A 23615-nucleotide genomic window follows, 5' to 3' on the forward strand; every position below is an offset into this window, starting at 1 on the left:
ATAGATGTATACACTACGTGAAAGTATATATAAGCATTAAAACAATATCACCATAATTATAACAGCAGGATTATTAATATTAACCCAATATGGCTACTTCTTATTGGAACGCATTCAGGTGGATTTATTTACAATCAATGCAATTAGTTACTATTGATTTATCCTGAAGGCTTTTTTTGTTAGAGCGTGTGTTTTGATTACGTGACAGTATATATTACTAATATGAGATGAGAAATAAATATCACAATAAATTAAAACTGTATCAATATTGTAGAACATAGTAACTACTTAGTAAAGAAAGAAAATTTAAGTGGATTTATTTACAATACTAGAATAAATACAATTTTAATTAAAATTCCTTGGTATAAAGAATGTTTTGATGTTAAGAATGTTTTACCCAAAAAAAAATGTTTTACTGTCATGAGATTAAAAAATATGATATCGCTATAATTAAAATTGGATTGGGTAAATTGTAACACATGCAAAAAAGAGCATTCATTGAGAGAGTGGCGCAGTTGTTATTGCTATCAGCTGGGCTTTTGGGTTGGAAGAAAGTCTGATTTGTTTGTCATATGATTAAATTAGGTCTTCAACATTTAATTACTATAGGGTAAATACATTATTACTAGAGGGTAAATACATCATGAGAGTGTTCTGTCCTTCAGAGGGAATGTTTAGCCTGTTTCGAAAAGAATAGGGTGTTTGTACCTCTGTGCAGCATATTAGGAGAGAACGTTAATGAATAGACTATGAATCAGTGACAACGAACTCAAAACAGTTTTTGAATTGAAAAGAAAACACAATTTCTTTATTATTTCGTGCACAGAAATTAACAGAAAATAAATTCCACAATAGATATTCGCAACCTTATATTAAAATTAACCAATAAAATAAAATAATGTGTACAAGTTTAACATATCAACAATAATATAACAATAGGCTTGTTACCTTGCTAATTAACAATCAATAGGTGTGATAAAGTAATTGTCATTCAACAATGTGTATAAATACAAAATCAATAAGTGGCAAATCTCCATAATAGCCTTTAATCGATATAAGCAATATGTTATGCACAATAAATAATAAATGTTTAAAATTATGCGTTATGAATGCACAGTATACGGTTAAGGTAATCAACACTAAAGACCAATAACTACAAATTCTATGTATTTTGTCAACGTTCAGCACAATTGTTTCATACAAACAAATAAAATCTTTCCTTTTCACCGAGTCTTATATACTGCGCCAAGAAAGTATCCTTACACTTGGAAAAACAATTACAATTTCAAAACTGAACCATATTGGGGTAAATTTGTTTTTTAATAGATGCACTATCTAATCCTGCACATTATGACACCACATTGAGTCCAATGTGACCTCAAGAAGTAAAGTTACAAGCAATTGAATAGACGAATATCCAGTTTTAAAAGTGACAAACTGGCCTATACAAGGCGCAAAAAAGATTCCAACAAGCGCAACAAAGTGACAACACAGTTTCTTCAATGAAGCTTTTTTGTTAAAGCAGTTTTTATTTCAGGTTTTACTTCTCTGTACTTTTACATAACTCTCATTTTCTTTGTCAGTTCTTTTGTTTCAGTTTTCTTTTTTGCCTTTTGTTTTAAATTAAAGGCACGCATAAATTAGCCATTCACCACTCTCAAACCAGATGTCTAGTCCGTGGAGTTTTGAATAGGCCAGTTTGTCACTTTTAAAACTGGACCTTCGTCTAATCAAATACTTGTAACTTTGCTTCTTGAAGTCACATTTGATTCAACGGGGTGTCATAATGTGCCGGATTAGATAGTGCATCTATCAAAAAAACAAATTCACCCCAATATGGTTCAGTTTTGAAATTGTGAATATTTTTCCAAGTGTAAGGATACTTTATTGGCGCAGTATATAATAAATCGAATTCGATACTGAAGACATACTGAACACACACTTGCATAGTTTAAAAAAAGACACATTTTAGATAACAATAAAATTATCCTTCCCACGTAACCTTTAGGTCATTCTAATGGCATCTTACGTGCTTCACTTTATGCTCTGCTTCCACACCTAATCCTCATTGGAGACACATCAAATGCGCTCATACATAAACATCCATATTCTGTCAAAAGTAATAATGCAAATTATATGAATAATTGTACTTGAGGTATTTATTTATCTTTCAATACGCAGTTGCAAATATGTAATTTAAACGATTAATATAGTGCTATTTTGTGTAATGCAAAAATGTTTTGACTATAAATTGACAATATTGAATCAACATCATGTGAGTGTTATCATTAATTTATAAGGAAATCAACATTATATATTTTGAGTTCACTTTAACATTCTTAGTTATTTAAGAAAGCATTTTAAGTAGTGGGTTCTCCAATAAAAGTCCTATTTATACCATATCACTTCACATACTGCAATGGAAAATAGATTTTTACAGCAATTATTAAAACAAATGTTTTAAATAATGATGCTTATATCAAGGCCAACAACCAACCTTGCAGCAACATTGTTTCTTTCCCTTTCTTGATGTTTTGCATTTGATAATATTCTTTCATCAATGATAACATTAATGTTGTAATGTGAATATAATATAAACCTTAATGAAGCGCGTAACTCGAAACGGTAGTAAGAACAGAAACGTGGGCGTTACAACTACAATGTCATTATTCTAAAATATAGCCTTGGTTTCTAACACAATTTCTTTTATTATCAGAATTCTATGCAAAATCAAACTGGATAAGAACGATAGCGTGATTATTTCCTAATAAGAAATGTCCCTAAGTGTTCGCAATAAGAGCAAAATTGACCATTTCAAGCGTATAATTTTCAATTATCTTTATACTGAAAAACTACCATTCTTTGGAATAACATGAGCACTATTGTTTTATACAAACATATATAGAATGTTTCCATCACATCGAAAAGTCTAATAAAGTTTATACTGAAGAAAAAAACTACACATTTTGAAATAACAATATAATTATCCTCCCCACGTAACTTTTAGGTTATTCAAATGACATATTATGTGCTATACATTATACTCTGTTTCCACACCTAAACCTCATTGGAGACATATCAAATGCGCTCATACATAACTATACACATTCTGTCAAAAGTAACAATGCAAATGAATATTTGTACTTGTGCGGAATTTATTTATTTTTCAACATGCAGTTGTAAATATCTAATTCAAACGATTAATATAGTGCTTTTTTGTATAATGCATTCAATAACTTGAATATGACGATATTGAATCAATCATTTGTTTATAAGGAAAACAGCATATATATTTTGAGTTCACGTTAACATTTTAGGTTATCTAAGAGAGCCTTTTTAGTAGCAAGATCTACATTAAAATCCCATCACGGGATCGTTTATACCATCATACTGCAATGGAAAATAGATTATTACAGCAATTATTGAAACAAAAGTTTTAAATAATGATGTTTATATCAAGATCGACAACCTTGCAGTAGCATTTTTCTTTTTGCCTTTCTTGATGTTTTGCTTTTGATAACATCCTTTTATCAATAGCATTAATGTTGTAATGTGAAGATAATAAAAACCTTACTGAAGCGCGTAACTCGAAACGGCAGTAGGAACCAAAACGTGGGCGTCACAATGCAAAAAATACTGTCATTAATCCAAAATGTAGCCATGGTTTCTAACGTAATTTCTTCTATTATTAGAATTCTATGCAAAATCAAACTTGATAAGAACGTAAGTGTGATTATTTCCTAATAAGTAATGTCCCTAAGTATTCGTAATAAGAGTAAAATTTGCGCGAGAGTTACATATTCAAGCGTATAATTTTCAATTTGCTTTATACTGACAAAAATACAATTCTTTACAATAACATGAGCGCCATTAAGATATTCGTTGTTATAGTTCATATTGTTCTTTTGTTGCTTAACACTTCATTACTCCTGCATCAAGATAATTCACTATTTTCATCAATTTTTCATCTTCAAAAAGAATGGTGGAATTTAAGCAAACAGTTATAGCGATAAAATTTATTAGTTTAAGTTAAAAGCGCTGCGAACAATTTTATCGTGTTAAATTTTTAGTTACAACGCTTCCAGCCAAATTTTGGTGGCGCTATTATTTTTTTCTTGCTATTTATGGCTTATGTACTTACTGTTACCAACTTTACTTGGCACCATTTACTCTACTACTGTTACCGAAGTTATCATCACTATCATAACAGTTACTTGACGCATTTACTATTCATGTTACTTAAGTTACTTGACGCCGTATACTTACTGTTACCAGCTTTACCTGACACCAATTATTATATTACTGTTACCGAAGTTACTTAACGCCATTTACCATCACTGTTATAAAAGTTACTTGACGCATTTGCTATAAGTATTTCTGTTATCAATGTTACTGTTACTAATTTTACTTGTCGCCATTTATACTAATACTATTTTCAATGTTACTTTATTTGTTAATTTATTTCACTATTACCGAAGTTGATTGACGCCGTGTAATTTTACTAGTTACTTAGACACCATATATTGCAGTAACCATAGCTACTTGACGCGATGCTTGATTCCTGATGCCAAGCTGAAAACATTCAAATACACATCAATTCACAGGTCAGGCCTGATATACATAATATTATCATAAAGCATTCCTAAAAACCTGAAAACGAACTAAATCTGTACCAAGTACAACCTTCTGAAAATATCTTGATTGTTCGCAAACGACGCATAAGATTTTTATTTCAACAAAAGAAATACCTAAAACATCACATCGACATTTTAAAATCACATTTGAAGCTGCTTTGGTTATGTTTTTCAATTTAAATGTCAGGCCATGTCAGGATGTAGAAAATGCATGTCCTTTTTGAAACGATCAATAAGCAACGGCTGACTCAGGCGGAGAATAGGTAGTACATGAAACAATATTAATCGCCTTGTCAGACGATGTAAATCCGGCGAAATGTAAATGTGAGATTTATTAAGAAGAACGTGGACAAAGTGTATAAAAAAGAGATTTTACATAACATGTAAATACCAAAGTTTATTTAAGAATTTTCCGTAATTTAGAACTTGACATGACACGAGACCACCCATCCCGTTGCGTTAGTGATGGTCACAGGCTGTTTACAAGCGGTATCTTAAGCTCCGTGGCCATTAGGTTATTAGTTACTGATACCCTTGCTATCTGTTGTTTAGCCATATTGTGACATGCGACAAAGTCAAGGTTAATGTTTCTAGAATCATTTGATATCCACCAGCATGATCAGGAGCAATAACTTCCGGACTCTTCACTCAGGAATAAGACAACAGCCATGTTTAGGGTAGACAGAGGCCCAAAAGTAACATCCAAACTTAACGTGATAATATGAAGACCTGAGCGCAAGCAGACCGTAAGTCCACTTGGCCCCTCAACATTGTATACACTAAAGTTGCGTATAGTTTCGGATAGTTTGGTAATGTTCAGGGGGCCAAAACAAATCTTTCATGAACATGTATTAAACATGATAAAACTTTAAGAAACTATACATAACTTTAGTGTATACATGGTGAGGGGCCAAGTGGACTTACGGTCTTCTTGCGCTCAGGACTTCATATTAAATGAGGAACTATGCGTCGACCACGTGTATTCCCTTTGATATCCATGCACCCCTATGGAATACATAGTCTTAATCTCCCACACAGGGGGTGTATATATAAAATGGAGTTACCCATTTGGGTAACCCCATGTAAAATTCACACTATCTGTGTGGAAAATTATAAGGTCATGTCATAATAAAATGTATGGATTTCAACTGGAATAGTCCATTGTTATTTCCTGCATTGTTTGATAACATATTGTTAAAACTAAAATCATTTGCTTCTAATGAACATTGAAAGAGTAGCTCCAACTACAGAAAAATGCTTTCTGTATCTATAATTCCCAAGACATTCGAATACTTACAAACTGTAAGACATTTTCTTTTGAATATTGTAAATTTTAAGAGTATTTCTATTCTTAAGTGTAACACCAAGTTTGAAGCTATTTGTTGAAGATAATTAATCTTGTTGTCTTGAGGCACGCTTTCTAAGGAATTGGCAAATTAGAGAGATATACTATTACAGAATAAGAATATTATGATCAGATGGAGAGATTTTATTTTATTTTTTTAAACTTGATTCACCAAGGTGGTTTTTCTGAATGTTAAACATATAGAGAGAAATATGGTGAAACTTCTGCAAAACATTATGTAATGCTCTGATTGAATTTTCATACCATGATATTTACTACAGCAACGTCAAAATAATAATTTCAATAATCCCAAAACGTATATAAAACTACAGTTTTAATTGGCTACTGTAGGCATTAAACAATTTTTTGGTTTGTATTATTGAAACTAACGTGAACAAATTAAATTGCTGGTATTCATTTTGAATGCACAATGTTTTTCATTTAAATTTTATATAATTTACATTAACAAATTCAATTGCTTTCACATTATAAACCTTTTTACTTCCTCACTCACGTTAAATGATAATTTTAACCTACTTGCGTTTCTCACATTATGTTAATTTATTGCAAAGTTAAAATTCTTACTTATTTTTCGTGGATTTTGTTATTAATTACAATTTTGTCTTAAAATGTTTGACTATATTCTAAGTAAAATAAGATCTGCGAAGTCGATGTTTTAAGTGTCTTCCATAATGTAACATTGGATCCCTTTTAATATGGCAGGAATTTGTAGATTTATTACCTTTTATAGGTTTAATCTATGAATTCTACATAGAGGTTGAATAAGGTGGGAGAGACGACGCAGCCCTGTCGAACTCCTTGCCCAAGACCGAACAGTCACTCTATCAGTCACTAAAACATGCAAGGTGGTCATTATATACATTTCTGATCAGCTTAGTTAGGACTCCGATAGTAGTTGGAGCTTTCCACAAGGCGCAAAATCTAACACAGGCTGTGTATAATCGATAACTGATAAAAGAAAGATAAGCAAACATTTAGAATTCATTATATTTTCAATAGCCTGCTGGATGTGAGAATGTGATCACTGACGCCCCTTCCATTCCTAAAAGCAGCCTGGTTTAGGATAGCTCCCGCGGTGATGTTATCATTCTACAGGAGGAATGTACTTTCATTGGAGATGAGAGTTATCATTCTACAGGAGGAATGTACTTTCATTGGAGATGAGAGCTATCATGGTGCTATTGCTATTACCCAATAATGTCTTTTATTTAGTTAGGGTCAGGAAGACAGATTTGTTCAGTCTTCTGGTCAGATTTTACTGTGCCAAACTTTGTTACTATAAGCATGCTGACTCATTTGTCAACAGTGTTTTGCAGCTGTTTAGCAACTATCTCATTTGTGCCCGGGGACTTGTTTCTCGATGGGATTCCTAACTTCTGAAGTTAAGATGTCTGGATCCTCTCCATAGATTGCATCTATGAGTCCACCTATTGGGAAGCACAAAGCCCTTCGCAGTAGTTCGCGGAGGTCACTTAATGTATTGATTTTCACAATCACATAATATCACACAATATATTGAAGAGGTTCATTTTCACGATGGAGTTAGTATTAAATCATGATATATCCCATGATGGAGTTAGTAATTGGGTTTTCCTATCGGACAGTTCCAGATTTGATTGATAAGCCCCTATTGATGTGTCCGAAAAGGTTAATTGTGCAGGTGAGAAACAGAAATACCGTGGCTTTCTAGGATTAATCCAGTTGAAATACATACACCCTACATACATGTCCCACACAGGTAGTGTGAATTTCAAATGGGGTTCAGAGAGTTGTTTGTAAAAGTATGGAAATACGAAGCGCATCTCGAACTGTACAATTGTCCACAAATGAGATCATTAAAAAGTAATCTAACACTTATTACTTAATTTAATTGCTGTCGACAGATTATATACACATGGAAATTTGAATGAATTAGTTTATGTCGAGTTGATATCCCGAACTCATCTATCTACAGATATATGCGTTTCCAGTTAAATTATATTTTCCAAACGAGAATTATATTCAATTATTAAGCATTCATTCCGAAGCTATGATATTCAGAGTTACTTATTGGATTATACAGAGAGACTTTGTAGAGAAATTAGAGAATAGAGCATTTCTTTCTACGAGCCACACTGTAATATAATACATTTATTAAAGTTACATTTCGCATCAGTTTTTCTTATACATTGCAGTAATACAGTAGCACATCAGAATTGAGAACGCTAATTGATGTTTCATATGCGATGAATTTCAAATTGACGGGTAAGGTGTTGGCGTGTCGTTCGTGTTCTGTGTCGTAATTATCCACTTATATGTGTCTCTAAATAAAGCCGCGTGACAGGTTAGAAAGAATGTTTTTCCTGACATTTACGATGATGAATACATGTCTGAATCTTTACATACGTAGCTCTCGCTCTCTTAGTATCGATAATTGATCAGGACGATTGAAATAACTATATTGATTACATGAAAAGGTGTTTTTTGCGTTATATGAAAGTAACGAAACTGTAAACCAGGCAAGTCTTTGTCAGACAGCAAGGCAATAAAGGCATCATTTTAACGACATCACATGGACTGCTGACTTACTCTGACTATGTTATTTAAACATCAAGACATGAGTTTATGTACATCGAGGATTTAGGAAGGTCCTATCTGCAATAGCTACCAGGGGTCATATTTTTAGATGTATACAATATAGAATGCAGAAATTGTCGAAATGTATTATATGGCAGCTATCACAGATAGGGTCTTCTTGCCCCAAACCATCGATATATCACATGAAGGGTGTACTCTCCATGAGTTTCAAATAATGGCTTGGATCAGTTTTGAAATGATTTGGTGCAAGGGGTCCAACATCGAATTTATACTTTTCATGATATAGTTTTAAACAGTTTTCAGAAAGAATCCCCACAACTTTTGAGGTAGCATACACTATCTTACATTGCTTGAATACAAGACTGCTTTAAGTTTCTGTCCGCATTAAAAATTAAAATTGATCTTCTGTGACGATTTAATCCAGTTTTGAAATATGCAGTGAGAACTCGAACTTGGTGCGCACAGACTGTGAATGGTAACCCATCCAACCACACACAAGAAAAGCTTATACTCTTATAAAGGATAGGACGGATCACGAACCGTGAGGCCAGTTTTGGGTCATTAATTTAAAGCTGTATAATGTACTTCGATTAAACTCATGTAATGCATTCAAAGACAAAGGCATGGGAAAGACGGTTGTACGGAGATAGTTATGCAGTAATATGAAACATCGTGGATCGACGAACAGTTCTAAAAGTACATGTATTAAAAAACTTTCATACCATTTATTTCCATATTTTTGAAACGATGAAAGCCTTATCTAAGTATTTAGGGTCAAAGTTGACATTACAATTACGTAACCATTAACAACGCTGCGCCTAAGAAGCTTCTACTATAAGCCATGAATAAAATTGGGTAGTATACCCCTAAAACGGAAGCTTATCAAATTCATCTGTTTCTAATCTGCCATTTGCTAAACTCTGCAGTTTATACATCCATGTTGTATTTTCACAGTGGAACGACACAAGATGTAAATTCTTCACCTTCTAATGCAATATTTGATGCATTAAGGCTTCAGTTTGTTTACTGTAGGGAAATATTGACGAACCATTGATGCAAATAACCAACGATATATATATACACCCAACTACAAACCTCTCAGATGAATCGAAATTAGATTTATATTTTTTGTCGAATGCTTAATGCAATTTGATTGATGGATTTGGAATTTGACTTGTTGTTTGGTTTATCCAAGTAATGTGTCTGTGATGTACAATGGAAGGGGTGTTTAAGCATTGCTTATAAGCACAGTAAGGTTAAAGTGTGCGATGTCATCATAGCTAGGCCAATGCGCTATTAGCTTACATGAATGTCGCCATTGACAGCCAATACGTGTGCGCCCACATAGTAGCATTAACTCAACATTGCCATGGAGTAGAAAAATCAAAGCAGTGAGGCAAATGTGTGGCTAATTGGAAAACGTAATACGCCTATGGGCTATTAATATAGGCGCAAACAGGGTCAGAGACGATCAGTAATACACTATAATGTGATTAATTCACGACCTATCCGAGAAATAAAATCTTGCATAGAAAAATAAAATAAGGATGATCTCGCCTTCTTCGGTTATCTAAAGTTGATTAGTAAAGGTCACGAGGGTGACCATCTCACTCGGGTAACGATAGAGCTGCCGTGAGAAAACCGGATTAACGGCTCATTATTGATGAAATTGAAATGTTAATCAGGATTGATAGGATAAAAAATATTGCGTAAGATTAATTGGATGTTGAGTGTTGACTTTGAGGAGTAAATTGAATAACGGTGCGCTGTGTGGACAAATATCGGTCAACCATGTGGTTGATATAATAACAAAATCTTGTTTTAGACCGTGATTAAATCACGATATGGAGAACTTTGGCTCTAATTCTTTCCCCTGTCCGTCCATAGACTGTTTTTATTGGTTCTCATTTCCGTGTGTGAGATGTTTAAAGTAACACATTAAACTAAAAGCTAAGCTAAAGACAAAATAGTACGTCTATTGGCATTATGAAATACTTTCATGCTTTTACCTTTTTATCGTTTGCTATCTGTCGTTTACACCCCAAAGACATAAAAGGTTTTACAGAAAACGCTTAAATTACGGGTTATATAAAGGGTTTAAAACGTTTTAATAATATTCAAAAACAATTCTGAACATTTGCTGCAAAACATCCTAACATAATGTTATGTAAGTGTTGAACAAAATATTTCGGAAAAATGTTTGCCAAATATTATTTTACAATAAAATAACACTAAAGTTTGCTTATGCGGTACTTTAGTCCAACTTTGGCCAATTTTTAAGAACATAACGCTTAACACTGATATTCTTGTGGTTGGATCACATAATTTTTTAATATTGACACCATATAGGATATGAGCAATCAGTTACAGTAATGGCATCATCATGATAGGCAGTAATATTATGAGCTATCGTCAGTAGATAGTAAGACTGACATCATCATGATAAGCTATTGTCAGTAGACAGTAACATTGACACCATTATGAAATGAGCAATCTTCAGTATATAGCAGTAATGACACCATCATGATAGGGACCATCGTGATAATTGACACTATCGTGATAATTATGAGCTATCGTCAGTAGATAGTAGGACTGACATCATCATGATAAGCTATCGTCAGTAGACAGTAATATTGGCACCATCATGACATGAGCAATCTTCAGTATTTAACAGCAATGACACCATCATGAAAGGCAGTAATATTGACACCATCGTGATAATTATGAGCTATCGTCAGTAGATAGCAATACTGACATCATCATGATGAGCTATCGTCAGTAGACAGTAATATTGACACCATCATGATATGAGCAATCTTCAGTATATAAAAAGCAATGACACCAACATGATAGGCAGTAATATAGACACCATCATGATAATTATGAGCTATCGTCAGTAGATAGCAATACTGACATCATCATGATGAGCTATCGTCAGTAGACAGTAATATTGACACCATCATGCCATACGCTATCGTCAGTAGACAGTAACATTGACACTATCATGCCATAAGCTATCGTCAGTAAATTGCAACATTGACATCTTGTTAAGAAACAAATTATTTCAATTACACTATATGTTGTTGCTATTTTAAGAGTAAATTTGAAAAAAAAACCAATTGTCCATTTGTGCAAATGAACTATGTTCGAGGTATCTGTAGTATGGCGAATGAATCTGGTGTTTTCTTCTGGTACTTATACCATGTATACTGTACCTAATACCTTATACAAAACCAGCATTAATAACTGAAATACCTTAACTGTCAGATTCGTTCCACGTAACAGGAAGGAGCGATTGACTTAGTAACATATCTTATCCCCACCTTCACATTGTTCGAGAATGCTTCCCAATGATTAAAATTAAATCACAGAATAATTGTCCTTGCCACTCTAATTGTGTTGTATTTCCCACTTATATTACCTTGACTTTGCTAGGGATGACCGCATCAATATTTCACTCTCTTGACAAAGAAATTGCACAAAAGCTATTATTTTTACTCACAGGTTATCATCACAAGCGAGTGGCATATGAAAACATCATTCTTTAATAACATTTCAACTGACAGTTTATTTATTTGTTTTATCACAGAATCAAGGAAGAGCAAGTTTTAATAAGCAAACGGTTGGTTCTCCTAGGCTTTATTTAATTTTACACAACTTATACCCGGCCAAAGGCAATACAAGTATAATATCAACTTAAAAAGGTTATGACGCATAGTTACAGTCATTGAGAACAGTCATCCTATGTAAAGGGAAAGTTATAAGTAAATGTAGGGCATATAGTAAAGGATCCCTTGCACCACACATGTATAGGACAGATGATCCCTGCATAACTGCACAGTCACTTTTATCTTTTTAGCTGAAAGCGCTAATGTATCAAATAATGAATGACGATATAAAACATTCAGAAGTCTTTCAAATGAATCTAGAGATACGTGAATTGAGTCGATAGCTCACTGGAGTTCTATCAGACCGTATAAGTGCAATTCTGTGGCATTTAATTATAGTGATTTTCATCAATTATCATCACCTATTATCTTTCCTCTCTGTTAGGTACATTCAATTCCATATACGTTCAACATTGTACTTATACTCCATAATCCATTGTCCCATTTTGGGCATTTTGGGGTGGTTTACTCGAATCATTTATATCATCTGTATAAGCATACTAAAATACATTTGTACACTTTGTTTATTTGTTACTGCTTACTGTCAGTTCAATGGACACTTTGGAAGAATTTCTATATACTTTTGTAGTTGATCACTTTGAAAGTGCTTTACATGCCGTCTATTTAGCCAAATGGAAAGTCTTCCTGTTCAATTCCGTATTCTAAAAGGTACAATTATTTGCGGGTGGATGCAAAGGTTTTTAAAACATATACACCATAACAGCAATATAAATTTATATAACCTTCAACACACTTACATTTTAGCTATTTGACCAATTTCATCATCTCTGACTTACAATTAAAAAGCCGACGGGAAAAGAATAAAGATCTTGACATGGTTATTGGTCTTGTGAAAGTGTTTCTATATCATTGCACTCACCTTAAGGGTTGTAATTTTATTTGTAGGGGGGGGGGGGCAAGAATATACAATGAAAGTATCAGTAACTGCAATTACGTACACAATGTATGGATCCTAATATTGTTTACTTTCTTTTGTGATTCAATCAAAACTAGATTCACTTATATAAATCAGGTTATGACTGCAAAGACTTAATTTGAGGCAATGCAACTCTTGATATTTGATCAAATTAATAAGTAGTAGTAAATCTAATAACGTTCAAAATTAGCCCAGAAAGCATTCGTTTCTCTGCTTCCATTATAAACAAGTCTAGGCGATGCTAATTCTTATAATTTTGCTTAATTGAATATTAGCCATAATTATGGTGCATATAAATAGTAATACTTGGAATGATAAAAGAGCAGAGAGAGTATTTTGTTCAAATGTCTTGTTTATTATGGAACGCGATCTTGACCTTGAAAATATCGTACTAATGCCTATTTTCAGTTCTCACTATTCTCTTGGAGAAATACACCGTGTCGTCAGACATTCTTGAGCTTTATTTAGGATTCTACAGTACTAATAGTATAGGATAACCCACCGATTGACCATTTATCACACATACTCACATTACGAGCAAGCGTGAGGTATGTCTTGTGTATAGATTTACTTGTGCAAGAGATTGATGTTTACTTTGTCAATTTTACAGAATCTGTGTTGAAAAATGAGTAACACTTGCACTTTACTTTCCATATATTAGTTCATAATGATAGGAAAATATTTCTGCTGATCAACCCACATTGACATTGGGTAAATAAAGCTGTACTTTCACCCGTAAGGGTCAAATTGGTGCCATAGCTTGCTCGCCATTTTGGTAAATAGGCTCAATCCTTCAGTGGTTAAACATACGCATTGTGTGGTTTTTATCCAAAGATTTACATACGTGTGCAGACGACAATCCTTGCGCGTACTGCTTTGATTGCGGGTTTAATTGTGAAAGTGATCATTGCTAAAGCCCATCAACTGATACGAGTGTCACGGCCCTGATTGTGCATAAAACATTATTGTGCATCATGATGACCAATTGGCCAATCAAATGAAAATAACGCAACATCTGCAGGTTATTTATTTGTAAAAAAGTTTTACAGTTTCTGCTGTTATTTATTTACAGATTTGGAACTTACCAACCAACGAAGTGTACAACATTGGCCTTGGATTTAATGAGCAGCTGCAAGGTTTCGCACATGAGTGATACTTGTCGCTTTCAACTCAGAGTAAGTCTAACGATAAAAAATTCAAATATATATATATATCACTATTTCCGTTGAGTGTTATTTGAAGCTATTTGACTTCAAGTGAGTATCATTATAGACCCTATTGAAAGGTCTGTAATATCACATAACATCTTAACGAGTCTGAAATTGTCTGGAGCAAGTATATAGGTTCTCATTTTGATTTATACGTAAGGTTGTGGAAGTATTTTGGACTATTTACGTCCTCTTCACTGCATTTTGAGACAATGTAAAAATGTAACGTAGATATTTAACATAAAAGTTTCTGTTTGCAATTTTGCATGTAATACAATGGTTCAAGGATCTATTTCATAGCTTCACATGTATAGTCACTATTGCAAATAAATTGCAATTTAAACAAGCCTGTCTTTTCAAGGGTATACAGATATATTGTGGATGTTACATTACCTCGGCGTCTGCTTTAAGCTTTAAAAGCTCCATCAAATTGAATACAGATGTCTTCTCCTTTTCTGCAGTGTTACTTTTGCAACACAGTGGCTAAAATGTGATGGCAAACATTGACTTAATATTAACTCATCAAATAGCTAAAATCAATCTTTAATTTCTGATGACTGTTTCGCTATGCTATAGACCGCTATAATACAAATACAGGAAAAATGATTCGTTACTCGAAGTGTTATCTTACTATGTCCAATTCCGTTGCATATCTGACGCTATTGTTTGTACAGTATAATTTTTCATTTATTATTTCGGTTTCGTAAGCAAGAGTCAGAATTGTTCAATAAGTGCGCCCTCATTATAATTATGGCAATTATATGGCGTTCGATGAAACAGTATTTTCATTGTTACTTGTTATAAACATCTTTCGAGTTCAACTGAATGCGTTCATCATAACTAGTAATGTTTCTTTTTATTCTCAAAATATCAATAGACTAAATTATGGCTTAGTCTATACGCATAACCTTTTTATGATGTAGTCACTAGTTGACACAGGTTTATTGTAGTTGCTGTCTTTCACCGCTCAAGCCGCAGGTATATTTACTGATCCGTACAACAACAAGACATCATGGCAAATAACTGTTGTTTACAGAGTTATGATGACATAACCCTCCCATATTGTAACATTTTCTCACGAGCCCGCCCTCATTTTTTCTAAAAATCTAGATTTTACACTAATATAATGTAATTTGATGAACTAAGATACCATACAAAATCTAAGCCTAATATGTTGTATTTCTGACAAAATCTAATATTTTTATTAAAATAACAAACGTCGTCTCATACTGTTTATTATTATGATCGACATTTTAGTCGAATGCATACGTGATACCCATATAACACTATACGTACGTACACGGCGCGTGGGAATGTTATAAATATAACATATCAAAAGAACCGAAGTCATTCACGATTGAGAGAGTGACGCTTATTTTCTTCTTTGTCTAATCTGTTTGGATCAAAATTAAAATGGACATATATGACAGGAAAAACTAACAATATGTGGAAAAGAAATACAAGTCTATTTTTTATGGAAATGTTACAACATGGCTTTAAATGCAGTTCAAACAATATACGTTTGTGACTTTTGCAGACAAAATAAAATTTAAAAAACCGATGCCAAATGTGAATCTCTGACCATGACCATTATTTAAATTGTCATAGCAAAATACCATACAAACAAGATGATCAGCCCAGATATGTGCACGAAAAGTCGATTATGAAACCGTAGGCTATGTCACTAATTGAACATTTGTCTTAAAGCTCCAGCAACATTATAGGGCCATGTTCATAACATGATGACCTACAAACACAGCGTATATTTGCAAGTCCTATATTGTACACCGGGATTGTACATTGGTTGTACGAAATCGTAAGAATATAAATATGTGATGACCACACGCGTCATTTGCATATTATTTGAAATTGATATTGCATGGCGACTGATGTATTTTCATTCTCTTTACTGTCTGCAAGCAAATCACGGACCCACTTCAAAGCCTCGGGCAGAACGTGGTGCAACTATAAAACTACAGTAAAACCCGTGGTCTCAAGAGTGAAGTCATGCTTTAAGTTCCGAGTATCGGAGAAATAAAAAGGGTCATACGTGGTGAATATATAATAACATAGCTTAATATAATATAATATAATATAATATAATATAATATAATATAATATAATATAATATAATATAATATAATATAATAAATGTATTGTAATGTAATGTAATGTAATGTAATGTAATGTAATGTAATGTAATGTAATGTAAGAATATAAATATGTGATGACCACACGCGTCATTTGCATATTATGTGAAATTGATATTGCATGTAATGTAATATATAATGTGATGTAATGTAATGTAATGTAAAGTAAAGTTATGTAATGTAATGTAATGTAATGTAATGTAATGTAATGTAATGTAATGTAATGTAATGTAATGTAATGTAATGTAATGTAAAGTAAAGTAATGTAAAGTAATACACTATAACACACACATGCCTACCCTTTGCACACATTCTGTGATATGTGGGAATGTGGGTGTGGTAATACTGACACTTCGATTAAACCATTGTCACAATCAACTACGTAAGCTTTATGTTACGATACTGATTTAAAAAAGAATCTTTGATGCAAATGTAATATTGAATGATCTACTCGTCTAGAGTAGTAAAGTGTGTGTTACCTGTACATCCAATTTGTGTAAAACCCTTGGACAATATCGGAGGACGACAATGATGGTCGAAAAATGATATGTCACTCACGAATGTTTGAATGTCATACTCTAGAATTACACACCACAAATGTCAATAAAAAGATATGCACATATCCTTGCGTAAATGGGATATAACATTTGAAATCCATGCATTCCCTATTGAAGACACGATCTTAATATTCCACACAAGGAGTGTGAATTTCAAATAGGCTTACCTGAACGGCGACTCCATTTGAAATCTACGCCCCCTGTGTGAGGATTTCAACTGGAATAGCCCGATAACATCAACCACGATACTGGACTTCATTGACATAGTCACTGGTTGCCCATACTTCCCAAAAAGAAATAAGAAATATGAAATAAGGATACTTTGCTTCCATGAAAGAAAAATATTATCTTTTGAGTGCTATATCTAATCAATGGTGTCTCAAATAATTGAATCAAATTTTAGTCATCTGATATTTCTTAAAAGTTTAAGCAGCAAGTAATAATAAATGTTGCATTTGAGGTAGTATGGCGAATGAATCTGATATCTCCTTCTGGTAGCTATAACATGTACTCAACCTAATATTTTATACAAACCAGCATCAATTGAAATACCCAAATTGTCAGATTCGTTGCACGTAACAGAAAGGGGCGATTGACTTAGTAACATATCTTTAGATGTTCCTTTTAAAGTATCTTCACATTCCCCTCAAGGCCATTTGCTCGAGAATCCTTCCCAAAGATTAAAATTAAAGGTTACGTTGACTTTGTTAGGAAGGGCTGTATCAATATTTCACTCGCTTGACAAATAAATTATACAAAAGCTACTATTTTTGCTCAAAGGTTATCATCACATACGAGGCCTATGACAACACCCTTCTTTATTAACATTTCAACAAACAATTTACTTGTTCTCTATCCCACATTCAAGGAAGAATAAGTTGTAATAAACAAACGGTTGGTCCTCCTAGCTTTTATTTAATTTTACACAACTGATACTCGACCAAAGGCAATACAAGTATTATATCAACTTAAAAAGGTTATGACACATATTTACAGTCATTGATCTGTTCGTAATATTATACATCTTATGTAAAGGGAAAGTTATAAGTAAATGTAGGGCGTATAGTAAAGGATCCCTCGAACCACATACTAATAGGACAGATGATCCCTGCATAACCGCGCAATCACTTTTATCTTTTTAGCTGAAAGCGCTAATGTATCAAATAATCTGTGATGATAAAAACAGTCAGAAGTCTTTAAAATGAATCTAAAGATACGTGAACTGGGTCGCAAACTGACTGGAGATCTATCAGATCGTATAAGTGTAATTCAGTGGCTTTTAATTAGTGATTTCCAACCATTATCATAACTATTATCTTTGCCGTTTGTTAAGTACGTTCAATTCCATATGTTTTCAACATTGAACTTATACTTTACAAATCATTGTTCTGTTGGAATTGATCAATTTGATGTCTGCCACATATCTCGTATTCAGCCAAATGGGCTATTCCAGTTGAAATCCACACTACCCCTGTGGAAGATTTAGGAAATATCTTCCACAGTGGGAGTATGTTTTTCAAATGTATTTGGCCGGGTTAATAATTTTGAAACCCATACTCCGTCTATAGTAATAGTATGGCTTTACATATATCTTCCACAATTGGAGTGAGTATTTCAAATGAAAGTTACCCAACTGTCTATTCCATTCAAAACTCATACTCCCTCTGTGGATGACTTAAGCTAAATCTTCCACAGAGGTAGTGTGGATTTTGAATGGAATAGCCCCATGGAAAGTCGTTGGTTTAGGAGATTCTCCGTTTCTGATCTATTCCGTTCTATCGGTATTCTAAAAGTAACAATTATTTGCCAATGGATGTAACGGTTAAAAGGCAATAGTGAAATTGCGATTTCCAAACGTACGTATCGAATGTACGTGGAATCTATTCAAAACCACTCTCCTGTGAATTTTAAATAGATTCCACGTACGTTCGATGCTACGCTTGGAAATCGCAATCTCTTTAATAATGCTAATTTAAACACACTTACATTTTAATAGCTATTTGCATTGTCCAATTTCATCATCTGTGACAAATTCAAACGGGCATTATATAAAAGTCGTGATGGCAATCATGACATGACCCCAGAAGTTGCTATATCAATTCATTCTCCTAACTGATGCGGTTTGTCCGATATAATACATACTAAGTCTACTTACAGCTTACTAGATCATCAGTGGAGATTCCACAAAGATATTGTCAACATTACAAGTAAAACTTTGAAAGATTGATTATTAAAACAGCAAAGTAGGCTGGGCCAGACACCTGTATTGGAAAGGCAGTGTCATTAATTATGCAAAAGCAGCTCCTTAGATTTGTCAGAAAACTGTCAGCCGAGGAAATACGAGGGAGAATGGAAAGATAAATAAGAAATAATGAGTAGTAGAAGGAGAAGATGAAGAAGGATACAGAAGATATAGAAGGAAGAGAAAAAGAAGTACGGAGAAGAATAGGGAAAAGAAAAAGAAAGTATGAATGAAGAAAATGCTTTCGTTTACAAAAAATTGACAAATAGCGATAACAACGTCAAAAGTGATGAAAGTGAAGAACGAGAAGAATGAGTTGGAGATTAAGAAAAGGAGGAGGAGAAAAAGAAAGGAAAGAAGATGAAGACGAGGATGAAGACGAAAACAGAAGAAGAAGAGAAGAAGAAGCAATGCTTATATTAAAACTAAAAATTTACAATAATGACAACAGCATTTAAAGGTGATTGCAATCAGATACGTATAGACATAAACACTTTCTTTCGTGAGTGATAGTGAGGTTGAAAAAAAACCGATTCAACTCGTCACAATCGCTTGTAGATAAGCACTCAACGTTCATTTTAAATTTTATACATGTGCAAATTGCAAAATTGACGTTTCTCTGCCTAGGTAAATATAATCATTTGTACATCAGAAACGCATTCGCTTGTTTCTATTGTATTTATGAAAAAGAGTATTATATATAGAGGCACCTACGTATCTACCTTGGGCAAGGCTTATTGAAAGGTAGGCAGCAACGCGAAAGAAATACATAGTAAATGATTACACAGCAAGGTAGAAGGAAATAAACATCTCAAAAAAAGTAACTAACCCCCTTAAATAATGACCATTATTCAAAAACGGGTGATTGTATTACAAATCTGCAAAATGCGTTGGGAGCAGAATTAATTTTATTCACACTTTGACACCTCATTTTTAGCAATATTGACTAAATATTGACGTCACAGCGTACATTTAAATCAATGTAACCCAAGATTTGAAAGTTGCAGTAAATTGTATTGATTTTATACATTTTACATATATTTAATACAATAGTCCCTTTTTGAATAATGACTATTATTTAAGGGGGGTTAGTTACTTTTTTTGAGATGTTTACATTATTCATGTGCGCTATAAGAAATCTTAACTCAAGGTTGATGGGAGGGACCTAATTCTTTTGTACGTAAACCTAAGAAAATAAGATTTTAACTAAACTGAATATTCTTCTAAGTCATGTATGCTTATAAATGAATGCTGGTGTTGTGTAAGATTTTACCGAATGAGATGAGTATTACTTTAGTTAAAGCCATAATGTGTGATTTGCTCCACAGCAACGCCCTCAATATTTTTCGAATTTCTACCTTTTGCACCATTGTAATGGCCATTGGTGTACATATATGCCCTGTGAATGACTTAGCCTGAAGTACTTTAACTACAGTAAAATTTAACATTTATAATAAAACCGGGTATCTACGGTTTTATTCTTAGCTTACTGATCGAGTGCTGAATAAACACATCCCGTGCGTGTGTACATTAAAACATGGAATCAGTGACGTACCGTATACACTGTATGCATATCGCTATTCGTCTTATGTCTTGTTCGTACATCGCATCAGCTGCGTGTAGCTCTGCCAATAATCATGATAATAATACGATTGGCGAGATTATACACACATTGTAAGCGCTGTCCGTCTTGACGTATAATCTGTGTGCATATCGAAATTCGTCTTACGTCTTGTTTGTTCGTCCTAGCTGTGTAAAAATACGCCAATATTAATGACAATAATACGTTCAGCGAGCTGATACACGCATTGTATAGGCGCTGTAATGAAATAGCAACTTTCTTTGTTTTACCTCATTTGTTTGGCTCGAAATTAAAAAGGGGACAATATGATCAGTAGCTATCGGTGAAAACTATCATTTAAATAGGAATTCTTTATCCAAATCACACATTATTGCTTTAAGTGAAATTGATTCCGATTCATCGTTTAATTTGGAAACTAATACTTTTAGCACAATAGAGAAGAAAATCACGATTTAAAATAAACAATCTACACAATCTTGAAATTTGTAGAGAATTTCCCGCCCATTTCACTGCAACTAATTCTTAATTGCAATGAAGTAATTGAGACTACCGTATGTATGCGTTGCTGCACGTATCTTGTGATTGCATGCCTGGATTAATCGGCTTTCTGTATTATCATTGCTCATTTATGACCATGTATAAAACACATAAATGAAGGAAACAAAAACCTATTAACTCAATTTATTCCACAGTAAAAGGCGGGTTTCATGGGACCTCTTTATCTAATTATATCGATATCAGTTCGGCGGATTTAATTCCAAGTGAGAATAACAAAACTAGGTCCTTCAAATTAAAGGTTCAGATAGATATGATAGATAGTTGCCACTATATATAGTTTTTTATGTTTTTTTTTTCAAGCAATGTCATATCATTGTACCACACACAATGAAAGTCTCAGTAACTACAATTACGTACATAATTTATGGATCATAATATGATTTACTTTCTTTTGTGATTCAATCAAAACTAGATTCAATTATATAAATCAGGTTATGACTGTAAAGACTTAATTTGAGGCAATGCAACTCTTGATATTTGATCAAATTAATAAGTAGTAATAACTTAGATTTATCTAATAGCGTTCACCAGAATCAATAAATTAGCCCAGAAAGTATAATAAAACTTTTTAACACGCGTTTCTGTGCTTCCATTATAAAAAGGTCTAGTCGATCGCATTCTTATAATTTGCCTAATTGAATATTATGCCGCATATGAATAGAAATACTTGAGATGATAACAGATCATAGAGAGTATTTGAGTGCAAATGGATTGGTTTGTCATCCAACGCGACCTTGACCTTGAGAAATATCTTCGGGTACTATTGTCTATTCTCTGTAGGTGAGAAGCATCATGTTGTCAGACATATTTGATTTTACCAATAATTATGTAGCAATGATAGACATATTTGACTTTACTAGGATTCTGTAGTAATCATAGTCAGATTAAGCCACCAATTGACCATTTATTGCACACATCGCAAGCAATCTTGTGATATGTTTTGTGTAAGAGATTTACCTGTGTAAGAGATTAATGTTTGTTTTGTCAATATTGCTTGCTATTACTGCCATGTTGTAAATTATACTAAATAGCCCAGGTGTTAAACAATGTTAGCAAAATATCTCTGCTGATAACTCCATGTTAATATTGGCTAAATCAGGATATAAATTAATGACATTTCTTCTTCCCCGCCATTTTAGTGACTAGGCTCAATCATCCAGTCGTTAATACGTATTGAGTGTGTTTTATTCTAAAATTTGCGTACGCGTTATTGCATAGTGTTTCAATAGCGAATGTGAATGATAAAACCGTAGCAAGCAGCTCAATAAAAATATGGCATCTGTTCCACTACTGAAGCAGTACGTATTACATTATCGTCAGTCTAAATACCGCCAAAATACTATACAACTGTCAATCATACGCCAAAGATGTTATTTCACCGGTGGAGTGAATACGAATCACGGCCTTGATTTTACATAAAACATTATTGTTCGGCATTATTTAGGGCCTACTTCTTGATTACCAACTTGACTTAAAATAACTTAGGAAACTTGATAATATGACCAATCAAATGCAAATAAAAATAACGCAACACCTTCTAGGTTATTTACTTGTAAAAACTTTTACAGTTTCTGCTGTTATTTATTTACAGATTTGGAACTTACCAACCAACGAAGTGTACAACTTTGGCCTTGGATTTAATGAGCAGCTGGAAGGTTTGGCGCATGAGTGATACCTGTCGCTTTCAACTCAGAGTAAGTCTAACGATACAAAATTCAAATATATATCACTGTTTTCGTTGAGTGTTATTTGAAGCTAATACGATAACACGTGAATGACATTTTGTGATAGGCCTATGGACAGAAATACAAAGAGAGATTGAATACGGCCGCACCAAGATATGGCCGATGAAATGATAGAATAAATAATGATCCACAACAACCTCTGCATTTAAGTTTAAACTGCAAGATAGGCTGAAAAAGAAATGCACTTCAAGTCCCGTTAGGTAAAAAATGCAACATTTTGGGGGTATAAATATATTCTGTCTCAAAACTGTCGCAATGTTCGGCGGCTCCATCAAGACTTGCGCCTCTAAAATCATTTGGCAAATGTGACTATCTCAGGAATTTTTTATTTACTTTTTAGTAAAAAACGTACATATTTCGTAAAATATATCATCTTATCGCCCTTTAATCC

General features: G+C 33.4%; 1 protein-coding gene across 3 annotated transcripts in view; it reads left to right on the forward strand.

Moving 5' to 3' along the window:
* LOC140159270 (metabotropic glutamate receptor 3-like) overlaps window positions 1-23615 on the forward strand; it is a 175202-nt gene that overhangs the window by 21326 nt on the left and 130261 nt on the right. For 2 of the 3 annotated variants that reach the window (XM_072182684.1, XM_072182686.1), the window contains exons 2-3: window positions 14255-14357; window positions 23071-23173. The gene's annotated coding sequence lies outside the window, so the exon portion shown is untranslated. The remainder of the gene's footprint in view (window positions 1-14254; window positions 14358-23070; window positions 23174-23615) is intronic. The other variant, XM_072182685.1, reaches the window with a different exon arrangement.

This window comes from Amphiura filiformis, chromosome 8 (genome assembly GCF_039555335.1).
Source record: "Amphiura filiformis chromosome 8, Afil_fr2py, whole genome shotgun sequence".
NCBI lineage: Eukaryota > Metazoa > Echinodermata > Ophiuroidea > Amphilepidida > Amphiuridae > Amphiura > Amphiura filiformis.